This window comes from Hyperolius riggenbachi, chromosome 2 (genome assembly GCF_040937935.1).
Source record: "Hyperolius riggenbachi isolate aHypRig1 chromosome 2, aHypRig1.pri, whole genome shotgun sequence".
Taxonomy (NCBI): Eukaryota; Metazoa; Chordata; class Amphibia; order Anura; family Hyperoliidae; genus Hyperolius; species Hyperolius riggenbachi.
Window position 1 is genome coordinate 280,290,278 of NC_090647.1, and position 20,702 is coordinate 280,310,979.

The window sequence follows — 20,702 nt, forward strand, 5'->3', positions numbered from 1 at the left end:
CTGGACACTATTTAATTTACGGTATTAACATATCAAACAGGCTCCAAGAAATGATAGAGTTGTGCAACAACAGATTTACCGGTATCTAGTTGTGTTTTGCACATTTAATATTATATTATATTTCTTCTGTTTTAAAGTGCAGCTCAACCAAAGTCATATTTCGGGCTTGATTCACAAAGCGGTGCTAACAGTTAGGCTGGTTTCACACCAGGACGTTGCGTTTTAGGGGACGTTATGGTCGCATAACGTGCCCCTAACGCAACGCCTGGTGCTCCCTGCTTTGGACGTCAGAGTGAGCCGCGTTGTGCAGCTCACTCTGGCGTCCGTGATGCGCACTCTTGGACGCATGCGGCATCACGTGGTCCCGCCGGCCAATCGCCGCACAGAGCGGCCGTTCCAGGAAGTAAACACTGCACGTCACCGAGTGCAGTGAATATTAATTAGCCATGTGCCTGTCCGCTCTCTGCTCCTCCCCAACGTTACTGAGCATGTGCAAACAGTCTAACGCGGCTCTGCCGCTTACAAAGTACTGCATGCAGTACGTTATATTATGGCGCAGCGTTACACTGTAACGCAACGTGGGCACTGTGAACAGCCCATTGATTTTTCATTGCTGTGCGGTGGGGTGCGTTACAGGCTGCTCTAACGTGCGCCTGTAACGTCCCACTGTGAAACCAGCCTTAGCACGCTGGTGAAAAGCCCATTATCACGCCTAAACTCAGTTTAGGCGTGATAAAAATAAACTCGCGCGCAAAGTTTTTTCGCGCGTAAAAACTTTACGCACGCAGCCCATTAAACTCTATGCGACTTTGCGCGCGCACCTGCGCGATTGCGCGCGCACCTGGGCGCGATCAGCAGCACAAAGCGGTGCTTACTCAGCTAGTGCAAAGGTTAGCATGCCTAAAAGTTTTTAGGTGTGCTAACTGGGTTAGCACCGCTTTGTGAATCAGGCCCTAATTCTACCCTTGTAATGCCTCATGGAACTATGAAGGAGCCTTCATGGACGCTAAAATTAGCTTTCAAATAACGGTACAACATGATCTAAATCTTTATCCAAACATCCTAGTTGTTACTGATGTAAACTGACAGGAACAGTAGTTAATAAATGCTCCCTGCAGTTATTCAGTGGCCATGCATGATTTTAAATACTGATGAGGATGGCCCTCTGGTGAGTTTTTGCAGTACACCACTGGAAGAAAAATCATGCAGATTCACCCATCTGGATTACATTTTACATAAGTACACAAATGCCAGATTCCACAGCAGGAACATAAATTTAGATTAGAGATAAACACTTAGGTGGCCATAGACTGTACAATATAGATATTAAAGCAGGATTGTCAGCATAAAAATCAAATTTCAACAGCAACTGGTCTGAGTGTATTAAAGAGACTCCGTAACAAAAATTGCATCCTGTTTTTTATCATCCTACAAGTTCAAAAAGCTATTCTGTGTTCTGGCTTACTGCAGCACTTTATACTATCACTGTCTCTGTAATAAATCAATGTATCTTTCCCGTCAGACTTGTCGGTCTGTGTCTGGAAGGCTGCCAAGTTCTTCAGTGTTGTGGTTCTGCTATGAACTCCCCCTTCCAGGCTGTGAGAATCTGCTCAGCTGCCTGTGCAGGCAGGCAGCGTTTTGACCACTGTTCACGTCTGCATTCTGCAGGTCTCTTTAAGAGAGACCTTCTGTCAGTTCTGCAGCTTGCTGCTGAGGAATTTGCATACATTCGTTATGCAAATCCCCTACCTGCCTCCTGTGATGACTGGCAGTATAAAGGTTGGGATTACCCACAGTCCTTTGCTGGTCATTCCTTCAGGGTTTGTAGTACACACTCCTAGTGAGTGTCAGCCATGCTCTCTGTTTGAAGTTTAGCTTAGAGTAATTCCTGGAAACTGTGCTAGGCAGATTTCCCTAGTGCAGTTAGGATTGTTTATCTGTTTTGTTTGTCTGTTGCGATTGTCCTGTCCCAGCGGTGGTCGATAGGAAGTCGTTCTGATCTCTGTTCTTGGAGCATAGCTGGTGCAGCGGTTGCTACCAGCTATCTCTTCTGTTCTGCCTCTCTGGATCGCGCTAGCCACTTTCCGCTAGCGCTGTGGATCCTTCTGTCTCCTGGGATCGCGCTAGCCACTTTTCGCTGGCGCTGTGGATCCTTCTGTTCTGTCTCCTGGGATCGCGCTGGCCACTTTTCGCTAGTGCTGTGGATCCTTCTGTTCTGCTACTCTGTACCTGGATCGCGCTAGCCACTTTTCGCTAGTGCTGTGGATCCTATCTCTCGCTTGTCCCTGTTTTTGTGTGTCTGTCTTGTCTGCTACGACCGCTTGCTGGAGGCTCGGTGAGGTAACCGTTAAGCAAGCGTTTGCGTCCTCTGTTTCATGTTTGTCTGTCGATGGTTAGTTAGGCGTGCTTGTCTCTATTGTGCTTATCACGTGGAGACCGCGCATAACCGCGTGCACTGTTGCGAATCAGTGCGGTGTTCGCGGTTAGCTAGCGTTTGTTATTTTCCGCATCTCCTCATTGTATGATTTGCGGTGCCTTTGCTACTCTCGTGCTCCGCCTTGCTGTAGCCTTGTGTCACGTCTGGCGATCGTACCTCTCGCGATCGCGTTCCTGCTTCTTATCTGCTGTGGTGTGTGCACAGTCGCGGGTTGGCGACTAGTTTTATGCACACACACATACACAATCTGTCTCTGTGCTCACTCTCAATCGCTTTTCTTGCGATTGCGTTTCTTCCCTCCGTACAATTCCTGTCTGGCGTGTGTGGTAGGGCAGAGGAGCTGTTCCTCTGCACTCCACAGCTCCACCTGCCGACAGGAATTTCCCTCTGCAGGTGCATAGCACCTAGCCTGGGTGTCCTCAATTATACGCTTGTGGAGGAAATCCGCCGCGTCAGCGCACGTCTGGTGCGCTGACCACGGAGACGATTCCACAATCGTTACACAGGCCCCTCTATGCACACTGCCTGTGTGTTATTTAGGATAAGAGCAGCTTCTCTCTTCTCTCTTATCTTTTACAAGCTGGATAAATCGTCCTCTGAGCTGGCTGGGCTTTCACATACTGAAGAATTACAGACAAGGGCAAAGCTGTTTGCAGGAAGAAACAAGCAGCCTGAAACTTCAGTGCATGAGAACAGGGGGAAAGAAACACACAAATGATCTCTTGAGATTCAAAAGGAAGGCTGTATACAGCCTGCTTGTGCATGGATGTATTTTCTATGTGTGGACATACTGTTCACCAACCTACTTCCTGTTTTGGTGGCCATTTTGTTTGTTTATAAACAAACTTTTAAAAACTGTTTTTAACCACTTTTAATGCGGCGAGGAGCGGCGAAATTGTGTCAGAGGGTAATAGGAGATGTCCCCTAACGCACTGGTATGTTTACTTTTGTGCGATTTTTAACAATACAGATTCTCTTTAAAGCCCAATCTACACATCTATGATTCTATTTACGATTCAATTACGATTCTTTTTACGATCCGATTAAATCCGACATGTCCGATCAGGATTCGATTCGATTCAATTCGATTTGCCATTGCAAAACTATGGCACATCGAATTGAATCAAATCGAATCCCGATCGGACATGTCGGATTTAATCAGATCGTAAATAGAATCGTAAACGAATCGTAAATAGAATCGTATCGTGTAGATGGGGCTTAAAGGGAAGGTTCAGGGAGGGTGGGGAAAAAATAAAAATCAATTTCCACTTACCTGGGGCTTCCTCCAGCCCGTGGCAGGCAGGAGGTGCCCTCGCCGCCGCTCCGCAGGCTCCCGGTGGCCGACCCGACCTGGCCAGGCCGGCTGCCAGGTCGGGCTCTTCTGCGCTCCAAGTCCTTGTACTTTTGCGTCCCACGCCGGCGCTCTGACATCATCGGACGTCCGCCGGGCTGTACTGCGCATGCGCAGTAGTTCTGCGCATGCGCAGTACAGCCCGGCGGACGTCCGATGACGTCAGAGCGCAGGCGTGGGACGCAGAAGTACAAGGACTTGGAGCGCAGAAGAGCCCGACCTGGCAGCCGGCCTGGCCAGGTCGGGTCGGCCACCGGGAGCCTGCGGAGCGGCGGCGAGGGCACCTCCTGCCTGCCACGGGCTGGAGGAAGCCCCAGGTAAGTGGAAATTGATTTTTATTTTTTGCCCACCCTCCCTGAACCTTCCCTTTAAGTGATAAAGATGCTAATCCTGCATTCGAAAACTTTCAAAACTTGTTATGATTTGGAGTTATCACATACTTTAAGGGAACCAGAGACAAACTAAAGAAAAGGTTTTATACATACCTGGGGCTTCCTCCAGCCCCATACGCATGGATCGCTCCCACGCTGCCATCCACCGCTGCCTGCAACTATGAGAACCGGCTCCCGTCACTGATGTCATCAGAGCCAGCTACGCAGGAGAAGTGTTCCCTCTACGTATCTCTCCAGCGGCTGCTGGAGAGGTATGCAAAGAGCATACTTCTCCTACGCTAGACTGGCTCCAACTGATGGAAGAGCGGGGAGCCGGTTCTCGTAGCTGCGGGCAGCGGAGTGGGAGCGATCTGTGCGTATGGGGCTGGAGGAAGCCCCAGGTATGTATAAAATCTTTTCTTTAGTTTGTCTCTGGTTCTCTAAGGAGCACTGACCCTTTAGTAGTCCGTGCCAAACAGTTGCATGCTGGGGGTTCTTTTTATCTATCATATCTTCCTCCTTCCATTTATTTCCCTGATCTACTCACACAGATGAGATCTGACCATTATAATTCAAAGCATGTCTTGAAATAGTTACATATTATTTAAAGCAGGATTTCAAGTGGAACTGAAGTATATATATATATATATATATATATATACATATATTATATACATACATATACACACATACATACATATACACACACCTTGCAGCCGTCCTGTCCCACACCTGTCCTCCATGACCCTCCGTTCCCCTGCAGCCAGCTAGTTTCGGTTTTGTGGATAGGCCACTGCTCCAGCACAGCCCTGGCCACACATAGCTTTGCTCGCATTCCCATTCGCAATAGCGCCTTGTGCAGGTTGCTATTGCGCACAGGAATGTGAACAAGGCTTCGCTTGGCAGGCTGCGCAGGCGCAGTGGCCCATTGACTTACAAGACGATCGAAGCGAAACTAGCTAGCGGCGGGAGAACAGATGATTGTGGAGGACCGGAGCGGGACAGGACAGCTGCAAGGGGCTGGCGGAAGCCCCAGGTAAGTGAAACTTTGTGTTCGTTTATTAAAAACAAATACATGATTTGGCATCCTCACAATAACTGTACTGTGCCTGTAACACCTTTTCCTCTGTCCAAAGCCTGGCACCATGGTAAATACTTTTCCTGTATTTATATTCATCCTGGCTTAGCATCCATTTTGAGCTTCAAAATCCCAATTGCACTCAAAATCGCAATAGCTGAAAAAGCTTCTTCCTCCTCCTAGGCTTCAGAAATAACAAAGTTTGCAGATCAACCAGTTGATTACTAAGGTAAAAAAAAAAAAAAACATTTTTCAAAATGCTTGCCATTGTGAATGGCTTGCATCCCATCTGCAGTGCAGAATTTCACCCGTTCAGATTGGAGCAGACCAGTTCAGTGTCTATAGGTGGCTTTGGGCAACGCATCCACTTGTCCAGAAAAACGTAGCCTGATGGGACACTGCATTCCGTTCGCCGCAATGCAGCAAACTGATCTGTTTTTTTTTTTTTTGTTGTTTTTTTTTTAAATAAGTGGAAACAGATCCCAATGGGTACATTTTTGCAGCAAGTGGGAACAGAGTTACTTTTTTGGTGTGTACATTACTTTTCTATTTGGGGTCCAAATGCCTTCTTATCTGGGTGAAGAACCTATCTAGCAGTATGTTTGGAATATCTGCTTTAAATCCACTCACCTAATATATTCCCTAGTGCATTCAGAAAATATTTGTTTTATTTGGTGATAAAAAGCATATGTACATAATCCAACATATACAAGACTTTTTCTGGGTGATAGTACAGCATCTTGTCATGTCTGTCCGTGTCCTCCCGAAGACGTGTGGCTTCATACTGCACAGGCATGAGCATGCAAGAGAGCGTGCTTGTGCAGGTGCAGTACAGGGCCACCCTTCTTCAGGAGCACTCGGGCTCCCTGAAGACTTCTGAAGCCTCCTTCGGCCGGGTAAAGCAGCATTTGACTAAATTAGTCAAATACTGCTACCGGGCGAGCCAGCACTGGATCGAGGGGACCAGGACCCAGAGCCTTCCCTCTCCTTGGGTAAGTATCTGTCTCATTTTTTTAAATGTGGTTCCCATTCACTTTAAAATCAAAGGAATAATAATCTTTATAGTAGAATTATGAGTTGCAGTTCCCTCTACTACTCACCTGTGACCACCCGTCTCACATCATTTCACCAATCTTCCAGCAGAGGCACCAGATATAGATTTTTATTTTTTTTTTATTTCCGCAAGGTCTCCCAGAACCTCAAGAAACCGGTCATGCCTAGGAAAAGCAACCCCACTGCCCAACACCGAACATAATGTTTAATCTGAGGATATAGGAATCTATAAGATTCTAGTAGATTCTAGACAGACAGAGCTGTGTCTTTAACAAATCAAAGCTATATAGCTTCCCATCAGATCACAACAGCTGTGTAGCAATGCTCGTCCATCTTCCCCCAGGAAAATCCGTGGAAGACCAGAGATGCATCAGTAGCGACAAATATAGTTACTGCTGATTTTGGTTGGCCCAATTCCTAACTACATACAAATAGCACAAACATTTGCTTTAAAGTTAGAAAATTAGGACCTCCTTGATTAGCCATACAAAGTTCCATTTCAGCACAGTAGTTAAAAATAGGCTCATATTACACAGTTCATTCAAGTAAATTCATCAAAAAAGGAGGGCCCATTGATCGTCAATGGCTGCTATGTCGCCAATCAAGTGTGATGGCGTGTGCTTTGGAGGCACCCAAATACCCTGGGTACAAAGGTTTAGGGGAGACAGCAGGAAACCTGATAGGGAACGTCCGCTAACGTGATTTGATGAAGAACACCCTCTTGAAAGGCTAGGTTTTTAGATCAATCAAAATGCTTTGTGCTGTAGAGGGTACTGTGATTGGAGAACTATTCCTTATAAGGTTTCCTACTGGCACTGGCGTAGCTAAGGAGCTGTGGGCCCCGATGCAAGTTTTACAATGGGGCCCCCAAGCACTCTATACATAATTGATACGGCGCACCAAAATCAGCCAATGGCAACTACAGTGTCAGAGGTGCAAGAAGGGAATGGGGAACAGTTTGTTAGTGATCACTACTACTCAAAGTATTCTTAGAAGTGATTATTACTAGCACAGTACCAATAGAGCGCTAATACTGTAGTTGAGAGAGGGCCCTTTGGGGCCCCTCTGGCCTAAGGGCCCCGATGCGGTCGCTACCTCTGCACCCCCTATTGCTACGCCCCTGCCTACTGGTTCCTAAACGTTGCAGCTGCAGAAATTAGAATGATATTAGTTCAGCGTTTATATTAGGATATTAGTGCAGCAATGTGGTGATTGATATCAGATGGGGCTCAATTATTTACCAGTTTTATATAGTGTGTACCTACCTCAATGCTCCTGTTGCAGCAAGGCAGACTGACAACACAATGATAACACGTTCAGTGGTGAACAAGCAGGAGGGTCCTGTGTTCCTCTTCACAGGAGTATGGTGAACTTGAAAAGTGAGCCATGATCCTCTGTACTAGCTCATTAGAAAACATTAAAAAATGTATAAATACGAATTAAAAACAAAAACATTACTGGGGTCTCTTCCCTCACAATTCTCCTCGATAACGAGTCAACGAGACAATACTACCAAAGTTAAAACCCAGATCAGCAGCATAAGCAGGCACAGCATGAGACATAGATGATCTGCTCTGCCTGTTCTTCTCAGTCATAAGCATACATAAACCACAGATACAGCATGAGCAGGCTCCTACCGCGCTGTTCTGCAGACTAACGTGCCCACTGCCCAGTGACTTACTTTTCACACAAGCAAGCCTGAGAAACAACTGTTTCTGTTCCGTAGTACATCCCTCACAGCAGCTTGCACGGAGTTCAGAGAGGGAAGGAGGAAGTTTCACTATAGAGGCCAATGGCACATTGGTCTACAAGAAAATGGCCGCCTGATAGTGTCTTACACCTCATTAATATACTGGCTTCCATATTAGTTGAGGGCACACTGCTAGTGACCTATTTATTTACTACTTTTTTTCTAAAGCAATAATGCTGTGGTGAGCTGATTGCTGTTACATTTTATTATATCACGATCCTGTACTAGATCATTAGAGTATCTTATTTACAACTCTGCAATATCACTGCTTATGTTGTTTTCTGTTATTGCCACGTTATTGCTGCCTAAATATGTACAAATAATACTTTGTTTTGAATAACTTTGCTTTATCACTGCTTTTCGCTGCCTTTTCCTATATGCTTTTAGAAATACCACAGTAAATATAAAACTATGGTAAATGCAGCAACATCACAGAGAATGACAGCAGTAAGTTACTGCTTTCTTTATGGATTTTTATAAATCAGTGCGGCCAGTAGTAGTACCAGAGGAGCATTTATCACTTTGATTTTTGCCACAAATCTGGTGTTATGCTGGTGTTATGCTTACACAAATCAAGATGACATTTATGTCACCAGTAACTGTAAAAGTGGCCACTAACAATCTAATTTCTAGTGAAAAATAGTTTGAGCGATTGGAAATTTTGATCGGAAGTGAAATCGTTCACTACACCATCAATGAACCAATATTTGCTTCCTATCTATCACAACCAACAAGAAAATCCAAATTCTGGTTTGACGATTCTTATAATAGTTTGTAATCGATTGTGCCCATCAACGGAGATTATTTACAACCAATCTGATCAAACGATTTTTCACTAGAAATTGGACCGTTAGTGGCCACCTTAAAGGGAAGGTTCAAGCAAAATAAAAAAAATGAGTTTCACTTACCTGGGGCTTCTACCAGCCCCATGCAGCCATCCTGTGCCCTCGTAGTCACTCACTGCTGCTCCAGTTCCCCGCTGGCAGCTTTCCAACCTCGGAGGTCGGCGAGCCGCATTGTGTACATTTTTACGCATTCCCGTTAGTGCAGGATTATTAACACATACATTTTTACGCGTTACTGGTTCAATGCATACATTTTTACGCATTGAACCAGTAATGCGTAAAATGTATGTGTTAATGTTCCTGCACTAGCGGGAATGCTTAAAAATGTACGCAATGCGGCCCCCGACCTCCGAGGTCGGCAAGCTGCCAGCGGGGGACTGGAGCAGCAGTGAGTGACTACGAGGGCACAGGATGGCTGCATGGGGCTGGTAGAAGCCCCAGGTAAGTGAAACTCATTTTATTTTGCTTGGACATTCCCTTTAAGATAAGCATGGTCATTATGATCAGATTGTTTTGGCAAAAATGTGTGATTGATTCAAGCTGGCATCTAAGCTAAAAAAAAAGTAGCGAAGAAAAGGAAGTGGTGAATAACTGCAACTTTGAAGCAATTTATACAATGCAGGCTGTCACTGGAATTACCAGAAAGCGGTCATGTTAGTCACACTTGCAAATGACACAACAGTCAGACTCAGATCCAATGGAGCTGAGCCTGCTTACAGGTATGTAGTGGAACAGCTGTCTCCCTGGCCCTGCAGCCACAACTTGTTCTCAAGTCTGTGGGGATGAGGGTAGATTTTCAGGAAAAAACCCTACTAGCCCTTCCCCCTAAAGGGAATCTGAAGTAAAAAAATCACGTCAGGTCTCATAGATACATATGTAGAGAGAAAGGCTCTGGATACCTGGGTCTGTCCCATTTTACCTGCGTCACCCCCTGTTGAAGGTATTCCACAGGGGCGTAGCAGTAGGGGTTGCAAAGGTAGCCACTGCATCGGGGCCCCGAAGGGCCCTCTCTCAACTACAGTATCAGCTCTCTATTGGTCCTGTGCTCATAATTATAACTTCTATAGATACTTTGAATAGCGGTAATCATTAACAGACTGTTCTCCATCCCCTTCATGCACTTCAGACACTGTACTTGTCATTGGCAGGTTTTCGGTGCACCGTATTAATTGCTATGTATAGAGTGCTTGGGGGCCCCATTGTAAAACTTGTATCGGGGTCCACAACTCCTTAGCTACGCCACTGGTATTCCACATACTAGGTCGAATAGCTTTTCAGCACTCCTCAGTAGTCTTCAAAACTACATGTGTCCCCGAGTAGATCCACAGACGAGCACATCTGCAGAGTGCACCGCACACATGAGTCTGGGCTTGCGCATGCGCAGTATTTATGCACTCATCTTCTGAACTATTTGGGGACGCCAGTAGTTCCGAAGGGTGCCGAAGAGCTAATAGAATGAGTAACTTCAACAGGGACAGTGCAGGACTGAGGACCAAGAAGGCTTTATGGTATTCAGAGCCTTCCATATGTGTATGAGAGGAATCGGTGCAGGATACAGCCTGTATAAGGCTGATCCTGCTGCTGCACAGGTCCCGGCCGTGATAAATACTATTCCCCCTCCAGGCCGCCATGGATGGTGGGGAATGAAATAATTAGTGTTCCAGCAATTGCTGGAAGCCGAATTATTGTGTTTTAAAAGTAACTTCCCTGTGCGCCCAAGTCTCCTGTGCTGGATTCACTGTGTTCGTTCCATATACATGTATGTATGAAACCTGAAGTTCATTTTTTACTTCAGATCTACTTTAATCATAAATGGGTTGGCTTCCAAGCAGTCTTTTAAATTCCTAGGTTCCATAATCTCCAATGGCATATTATGAGAAAACAACACCACTTAAATAATTAAAGTGTACCTATAGCGGAAAAAGTGCCCATAGGGTGTACTAACCTTGGGAAGGGGAAGCATCTAGATCCTAAGCAGGCTTCACTCTGCCCCCCTCACGACCCTGTTCCAGTGCTGGAACCCATGAAAAAGAACTTGTCGATGCTTGTCTGCAATTTGTCCAGGCCCACTAGCATTGTCCCGCATGGCATTCTTACAATAAAGCTGGGCCATATTGTGTCCATGCTTTTGTGCAAGAGCGAGCCGTCTGTCCCTGCACAGTAGCACGGACCTAATCGGACTCGGCTATTTCCAACAGAGCCCAAACGGGATGGCGACAATGGGTATGTACAAAGAAGAGGCCTCACTTTGGGGGTCCCAGCGATGGAATGGGGCTACAGAGGAGACAAAGGAAGCCTCTGCAGGATCCAGAGGCTTCCCCCTACCGAGGTATGTACTCCCTAGGGGCACTTTTTTCACTTCAGATACACTTTAATTATGGAAGTGGTCTTGTTTTTGTATTTTATGCCATTGGCTTTCCCCTTCTGAGGTATTTACATTTGCCGAAAGCAAACCATAAATGTTTGCTTTAAGAAAGTGCAGCAGAGGATGTAGCTGAGGTAGCTAAAGAACAGGGGCATAGGGGCCACGGTCGCAGCAGTCGCCTGTGCGACCTGGCCCGCTCGTCCTCCCAACATGTTGCGTGGGGGAGCGCAGCGGCATGGGCACCAGCAGCCGCTGAGAGGTCATCAATTACTCACTTTGCCACGATCCAAGCGCTGCATCTACTTACTTCTTCCTGTCTTGCGTTTCAGCTCACCGGCAACGCATACATACGTGTGCACCAGGGAAGGCCCACAAAGGGAAAGGAGCGGACACGGGGACACTCAGGGGGACTGGAGGACAACACAGCAGGACAGGAGGGGACAAAAGAGGACACACACGGGGAGGGGGGCCAGAGGAAGATACAGGGGGACAGAAGATGATACTGGAAATTTTTTTTCCCTAAACCTAGGTGTATCTTATTATTCAGGAGTGTCTTATATTCCTAAAAATATGGTGCTGTTTCTAAATAGGTATGTATTTTATATTAAATCATGAGGATGAGCATGACTAAAACAGAGGATGTTACGTCTTAACATTAAAGTGACCCTACGCTTAAAATATACTGATGAGATAAATCATTGTATCTATTCCTACTCTATTCAAAAGCTGAAAAAGCAGGATTTGGCAAAATGAGCAGCCTTTCATGCATTAGGCCTTATGGACCTTATCCAGTTAGGTTTTCTCCTGAGTTTTCTTCCAGGGGATAATTTTTCATCTCATTTAAAAAAAATAACTTTCCGGAAACTAGGACTTTAAAAAAGTACTTAAATGTGTTTAAAAAGTAATATGAGACTTATTTTTTAGACATTTCTGGCTTGCTGGATGCTCTAAAGGTTTGTTCTCCCCAGATTTGATCTCATTTTCTAATGTCAATAAAATGACTAATAATATCGAACATAAATTGCGTTTTATGTCATCTATTTAATAAGGGATCACAGAGACTACAACCTCAGTTCCACTAGCTTGTGGTAAAGGTGTTTATCACCATCCAGTGGACATATTTGAGTATGCATATTTGAATCAATACACAACTTGAATCTGCAATAAGATACATTTGTGGGAATAAAAAATACTGTAAATAAAAAAAAATAACTGTTAAGCAATTTAACTATATTTGACTGCCAATTTAAAAATGACTTGACAGCCAATGAAAAATAGTTTGATCTAACAAATTGAAACTAAATGGCCCACTCTGCAACCATTACATTTTAGACCTCCAGCGGAAATTTCACTGGGTTTCCTTTTACTTCTAATAGAGCCTTATTCGGACACTGCCAAAACAGGCTAAGTCTTGCCTGATTAAGCCTATTTCTGGCATATTCATCTGGCATGGATGAAATATATGTGCACAAATTGCAGTGTGATTTAGAAATTGCTACGTTTTTGCTTTCTGGGCTTATCATGTGATCTCACTACTTAGTAAAGAAAAGTTTATTGTTTTGTTTTTTTGACCAGTGGGATTAGATCTGTATACATAGAATTTGACACAACATGAATATAACACTTACATTTATTAAACTGCTTTAATAAATGTAAGTGTTACATTCAACACACAAAAAGCCTTACGGAACATCCAAATTAAATATGTATTTAAAATGTGGTAGGTAAATAGGGAATGTACAGCAATGGGTGCCCCCCTTATCAGTGATGTATGTGCATGCACAGTGATCTTCAATAATAGCCAAGAGCCAAATCTATAAATGGGTGCAGAGTGTGTGTGTGTGTGTGTATATATATATATATATATATATATATATATATATATTATACACACAGACCAGGATCGTCCACAAGGTAACCTAGGCAGGTGCCTGGGGCCCAGTGGTTGTCAGGGGACCCAACTGACACTTTCTCTGACCCCTCCCTCATCTCAGATTACCAAAAGGACCATAAGGGGAAGCAAGAGCTACTACCTTGCCTGGGGCCCCATTTTATCTCAATCTTAATCCATCTCTGTATGCACGCACGCACGCACGCACGCACGCACGCACGCACGCACGCACACACACACACACACACACACACACACACTAAACCTGCCTGCTTGATGTGTGTGGCTTCCTTATTCTTTTACACAGGTCACAATACATCCACACAGACCTTGTAGTTGAGATCATCAGTATATTTCTTGTTACATGCTGTGAAAATGGAGGTGGGTGTACCAGGTCTGTGTCGATGTAATGTGACCTGTGCAAGTGGCACAATAAAGTTTTACTTAGCTGTGGTTGGTGCCTGTCTCCTGCAATTCTTGTAAGAACTCTTTCTTCTCCTTATTGGAAGGAGCACATCCATAGAAGAGGTCTTTCCACCAGAAGACTGGGAGCGGTGAGAGATAACCTGTCATGTCATATTTTGAGAGTCACAGGATATTTTGCTCTTCTCTTGTTTGCATATCTAATTATTTTATCTGGGGGCACATGGTTAGTTAATTCTTGTATTTGGGGAGCACCTGGCCACTTATCGTAAGTCTTTTATCTGGGGGTACATGGCCGCCACCTCAGTATTAGCTTAGAGGCAAGAAAGTGTTCCATTCCTGACAATCACAAAGACTAAACAGTAAATGTGTTTTAACGGTTTACAATGTTTTAACTTCATTAATGTAAATTTTTGAGCATTTGTACTTTTTATTTGATGATTGTGTTCGATTATTGGCAGAGGGATTTAGCTTTATCGTAAGTTGATGAGAAAGGCGTGTGGGAGCATGGTCCAAATTCCAGCGGTCAGTCGCAACACCATAGAATTCTGTCATTTCAGTCCACATTGTTGTCATTTGTGTTTTTATTTGATATATTCTTTTGAATAAAAACTCTAAAGCAAAGTACATTTTTTTGTTAAATACAGCGTAAACGATGAGTGTCAATTACTTTTGTCACTATCAAATTTCCATAACAGTTATAGGTTCCTCTTTTTTTTCCATGGAGGGGTATCAATAAATTTCTCTTTTTTTTTTATCCAATTCCTGCATTTCCTTTATGTCACCAGTAGATGTCAGCAATTTATTTGCACAATATTGGCCCTACATAGAAACCAACCCATAAGAAATCAGGGCAAAAAAAGAAATTGATAAAAACATAATTGGCTGTTGTCCTAATAAATTGTAACTTGCCTCCCATACAATTTTGTACAAAGCTGTAAGAAACTCAGTTACATAACTGTGCAGCCTTTTGCCCCCTGCAGTTCTGTACTTGTGACTAGATAAGGAATAGACATCGCGGTGCCCATGTGCTTTGTAATTTAACCTCAACGCCCCCCCCCCCCCCCTCTGTGTTTGCATATGCGTTTATTCCCTTTAACTTAAAGGAAAACTTAAGTGAAATAAAGTTGGCCAATTTAACTTATCTGGGGCTCCATCCAGCTCCCTGTAGTTCTCTCAGTTTCCACAGTCTTCTATTCAGTCATAGGGCTGGTGCACACCAGAGCGGTTTATTTTTCATCCCACACGCAAACTCTGGGGGCTGCAGCATTTTTTAGATTTCTGAGGCGTTTCTGCCTCAATGTTAAAATATAGGAAAGTGGAAAACCACTCTGAAAAACGATAGATCAGAGTGGTTTTCCAAGCGTTTTTGTTACAGTAGCTGTTTATTAACAGCTTTACTGTAACAAAATATGACATCTGCTACACAAAAACACTCCAAAAAAACCGCTAGGCATGTTTAGAAAATCTCTCTAAACATATCTAGAATCGCTCTGAAAATCTGCTTCAAAAGCCTGTAGCGCAGGGGTCTCAAACTCAATTTACCTGGGGGGCCGCAGGAGGCAAAGTCAGGATGAGGCTGGGCCGCATAAGGAATTTCACAATCGCAGCGCATCGCCGCCTCTGCCCGCCCCTCTCACTCTTCCTTCACTGAGAGGGGCGGGGAGAGGCGGCGATCCGTGCGGCGATTGACGTCAGGAGGGGCAGAGCTGAAGCTGAAAGCTCTGCCCCTTCCAGGAAATGCCGGCGGATTGCCCCCCGGGCGATTTGGGGGCTCTGCAGCCCTCGTTTAGCGGCGGGGATGCGGCGGATTATTTGGGAGCACTGAAGCTTTTGCCGGTGAGGGCCACAAAATATTGTATCGAGGGCCGCAAATGGCCGCGAGTTTGAGACCCCTGCTGTAGCGTTTTGCGGATCTGCTAGCGGTTTTTGGTGTGCACTGGCCCATAGACAGGAGTGTTCTGCGCTGGCACAGTTCGTTAAAATTGCTACTGCACATGCACCGAACGTTCCCATCCATGGGATCGCAATTGAGGAGGTGTACGGCCACAAATACACAGTAGCCTGTGACTGGCCCCATCTGCCAGCTTTTGGAGGGGCACAGTGGATGAACAGAACAGTGTGGAACAACAGTGAGGGAACATTATGACTGCAAGGGGCTGGAAGAAGACCCAGGAAAGTTAAACTGGCCACTTTTATCTCACTTTAAGTTTCCTTTAACCTCCCTGGTGTTCAATTTATTCTGGATTTCTGTGCAAAAAGTGGTTCAATTAATTTTTTTAATGAAATGTTTGCCTGTAACTTACCAAAGTGTTTCAAACAAGGGTCATATACTGTATACATTTTGGGTATAGTAAAATTTTTAATTACAAAATCATGCATTAACCTAATGTAATTCTCCCTTTCTGCCAGGCCACAATTTCCCCACTCTACAGCTTTTTGAGGCCCTGTTCTCAGCAGTCAGTTGTGTTGCAGAATAATTCTGCATGTCAACTCACTGCTCATACAATTATATGGGCCTGTTCACAGTACTGCGTTGTAACTGTAACTCACTGACTCAGGCTTTGCATGGGCGCCTATAGCCATTTTGTCACACCAGGCGAGAAAACCTGTGTACTGCGGCAGCATTTCACCTGAAAATAATCGTAATGCGGCAGCGTTTCACCAGAAAATACACTTATTGTGGGCATATAGGCTCCAGTGGTGCTCAGCAGAGCTCGAATATTCGAGTAGCTCGAATATTCGAGCTCTTTTTCAGCTATTCGAGCTCGGTATTCGAGCTCCGAATAGCTGGAGCTATTCGAATGGGCTATCCGAGTACACTCGAATAGCCCATTCACTATTCGAGCTATTCGAGCAACCCGGCGCTATTCGAGCTCGGTACCGAGCTCGAATAGCGTCATAGCCCAGATTGATGTCCTTAGAGCCAATCAGAGGGCTCCCAGGCCCTCTGACGGCAGCCAATCACAGAGGGGGACCCTGGCCAGCCCCTACCCTATAAATAGCGGCCGCCATGTTCCGTTTCTCCGTGCTTGCCTGAGACTTGTACAGAGAGAGAGTTGCTCCTTTGTGCTTTGGCTTAGCAAGAGCTCTATTGTGGTCATTTACCTAGCGTTTTTGCTCACATACACCTCCTATACACACCTATATTGTTGTTAGTTATTTAGACATTGTATTTTAGTTAGTAGCTTGTGTGTTACATTAGAGACAGGCAGCTGCTGCAAGCTTACAGGTTTAGGCCTCAGGGGGGCCTTGCCTCTGTGGGCAGCTGTCCTCTGTTTATTTCTCTCATCTATACAGTATTTCTGCTGTCCTTTACTAATAGTATTGTAGTTATACTGTACTAGGAGTAGGACACTCACTGACTGTCACTGTTTATAGGCTACTAGCTAGCTCCTGCGTGTGTGCACTCACTCACTGTCTGTGTGTACACACACTCTATTTCCTTCTGATTACTGATAGATTATTGTTAGTTAGTTGTACTTACTTACTACTTACTCTTACTGTACCCGTAGGGACACTCACTGTCACTGTTCATATAGGCTACTAGCTCCTGCATGTGCGCACTGCACTCACTGTCTGAGTGTACACACACAACACACACTCTATTTCCTTCTGATCGCTGATTGATTATCGTAATTAGTTAGTTGTACTTACTGTTACTACTTACTCTTACTGTACTAGGAGTCTAGGACACTTAGTCACTGTCCATAGGCTACTAGCTCCTGCGTGCGTGCACTCACTGTCTGAGTGTACACACACCCACACTCCATTTCCTTCTGATCGCTGATTGATTATCGTAATTAGTTAGTTGTACTTACTGTTACTACTTACTCTTACTGTACTAGGAGTCTAGGACACTCAGTCACTGTCCATAGGCTACTAGCTCCTGCGTGCGTGCACTCACTGTCTGAGTGTACACACACCACCCACACTCTATTTCCTTCTGATCGCTGATTGATTATTGTAATTAGTTAGTTCTACTTACTGTTACTACTTACTCTTACTGTACTAGGAGTCTAGGACACTCAGTCACTGTGTTCATAGGCTACTAGCTCCTGCGTGCGTGCACTCACTGTCTGAGTGTACACACACCCACACTCCATTTCCTTCTGATCGCTGATTGATTATTGTAATTAGTTAGTTCTACTTACTGTTACTACTTACTCTTACTGTACTAGGAGTCTAGGACACTCAGTCACTGTGTTCATAGGCTACTAGCTCCTGCGTGCGTGCACTCACTGTCTGAGTGTACACACACCCACACTCCATTTCCTTCTGATCGCTGATTGATTATTGTAATTAGTTAGTTCTACTTACTGTTACTACTTACTCTTACTGTACTAGGAGTCTAGGACACTCAGTCACTGTGTTCATAGGCTACTAGCTCCTGCGTGCGTGCACTCACTGTCTGAGTGTACACACACAACACACACTCTATTTCCTTCTGATCGCTGATTGATTATTGTAATTAGTTAGTTCTACTTACTGTTACTACTTACTCTTACTGTACTAGGAGTCTAGGACACTCAGTCACTGTGTTCATAGGCTACTAGCTCCTGCGTGCGTGCACTCACTGTCTGAGTGTACACACACAACACACACTCTATTTCCTTCTGATCGCTGATTGATTATCGTAATTAGTTAGTTGTACTTACTGTTACTACTTACTCTTACTGTACTAGGAGTCTAGGACACTCAGTCACTGTGTTCATAGGCTACTAGCTCCTGCGTGCGTGCACTCACTGTCTGAGTGTACACACACCCACACTCCATTTCCTTCTGATCGCTGATTGATTATTGTAATTAGTTAGTTCTACTTACTGTTACTACTTACTCTTACTGTACTAGGAGTCTAGGACACTCAGTCACTGTGTTCATAGGCTACTAGCTCCTGCGTGCGTGCACTCACTGTCTGAGTGTACACACACCCACACTCCATTTCCTTCTGATCGCTGATTGATTATCGTAATTAGTTAGTTGTACTTACTGTTACTACTTACTCTTACTGTACTAGGAGTCTAGGACACTCAGTCACTGTCCATAGGCTACTAGCTCCTGCGTGCGGTCACTCACTGTCTGAGTGTACACACACCACCCACACTCTATTTCCTTCTGATCGCTGATTGATTATTTTAATTAGTTAGTTCTACTTACTGTTACTACTTACTCTTACTGTACTAGGAGTCTAGGACACTCAGTCACTGTGTTCATAGGCTACTAGCTCCTGCGTGCGTGCACTCACTGTCTGAGTGTACACACACCCACACTCCATTTCCTTCTGATCGCTGATTGATTATTGTAATTAGTTAGTTCTACTTACTGTTACTACTTACTCTTACTGTACTAGGAGTCTAGGACACTCAGTCACTGTGTTCATAGGCTACTAGCTCCTGCGTGCGTGCACTCACTGTCTGAGTGTACACACACCCACACTCCATTTCCTTCTGATCGCTGATTGATTATTGTAATTAGTTAGTTCTACTTACTGTTACTACTTACTCTTACTGTACTAGGAGTCTAGGACACTCAGTCACTGTGTTCATAGGCTACTAGCTCCTGCGTGCGTGCACTCACTGTCTGAGTGTACACACACAACACACACTCTATTTCCTTCTGATCGCTGATTGATTATTGTAATTAGTTAGTTCTACTTACTGTTACTACTTACTCTTACTGTACTAGGAGTCTAGGACACTCAGTCACTGTGTTCATAGGCTACTAGCTCCTGCGTGCGTGCACTCACTGTCTGAGTGTACACACACAACACACACTCTATTTCCTTCTGATCGCTGATTGATTATCGTAATTAGTTAGTTGTACTTACTGTTACTACTTACTCTTACTGTACTAGGAGTCTAGGACACTCAGTCACTGTGTTCATAGGCTACTAGCTCCTGCGTGCGTGCACTCACTGTCTGAGTGTACACACACCCACACTCCATTTCCTTCTGATCGCTGATTGATTATTGTAATTAGTTAGTTCTACTTACTGTTACAACTTACTCTTACTGTACTAGGAGTCTAGGACACTCAGTCACTGTGTTCATAGGCTACTAGCTCCTGCGTGCGTGCACTCACTGTCTGAGTGTACACACACCCACACTCCATTTCCTTCTGATCGCTGATTGATTATCGTAATTAGTTAGTTGTACTTACTGTTACTACTTACTCTTACTGTACTAGGAGTCTAGGACACTCAGTCACTGTCCATAGGCTACTAGCTCCTGCGTGCGTGCACTCACTGTCTGAGTGTACACACACCACCCACACTCCATTTCCTTCTGATCGCTGATTGATTATTGTAATTAGTTAGTTCTACTTACTGTTACTACTTACTCTTACTGTACTAGGAGTCTAGGACACTCAGTCACTGTGTTCATAGGCTACTAGCTCCTGCGTGCGTGCACTCACTGTCTGAGTGTACACACACAACACACACTCTATTTCCTTCTGATCGCTGATTGATTATCGTAATTAGTTAGTTGTACTTACTGTTACTACTTACTCTTACTGTACTAGGAGTCTAGGACACTCAGTCACTGTGTTCATAGGCTACTAGCTCCTGCGTGCGTGCACTCACTGTCTGAGTGTACACACACTAAATTTACTTGTGATTACTACTGATTATTGTAACTGCTAGTTGTACTTCCTGACTGTTACTACTTACTTACTGTACTAGGGGACACTCACTCAGTCACCTCACCAACCAACCCACTCCATTAAAGTACCCCACTTTTCACCCGCCCTTTTAAAAAACTTTTGTCTATACGCCCAAAACATTGAAGATGTCTGGAAGTGGCAGCCAGCGCGGTTTGGGCAAGGGGAAGGGCAGCAAGGGAATCAGGAGGAGAGGGAGCAGCATTGTGGCAAGCCGCGGCCGCGGGCGCGCCACCATGCACAGTTCCGCAGCAGCAGCAGCAGCGTCAGTGGCTAACATTCCTCCCATAGCCACTGGCCGTGGACGCCTTGGGCGCATCTGCAACTCACGCTGCAGAGACACAGCAGCAGCAGCGTGTAGCACCTGCTCCATTTTCCTCCAGCCGGGTCGGAAACGTCCCATTGAGGAAAAGGATGCAGACACTGTGGTGCAACTCATGACGGAGGATGAGCAGCCCGCCATCAGCTCTGCATCCGA

At 44.8% G+C, this 20,702-nt stretch overlaps 1 protein-coding gene across 4 annotated transcripts in view; it reads right to left on the reverse strand.

Moving 5' to 3' along the window:
• DHX40 (DEAH-box helicase 40) overlaps window positions 1–8,076 on the reverse strand; it is a 96,358-nt gene extending 88,282 nt beyond the window's left edge. For 3 of the 4 annotated variants that reach the window (XM_068268769.1, XM_068268767.1, XM_068268772.1), the window contains exon 1: window positions 7,556–7,965. The gene's annotated coding sequence lies outside the window, so the exon portion shown is untranslated. The other variant, XM_068268768.1, reaches the window with a different exon arrangement.
• Window positions 8,077–20,702: the final 12,626 nt, after the last annotated feature.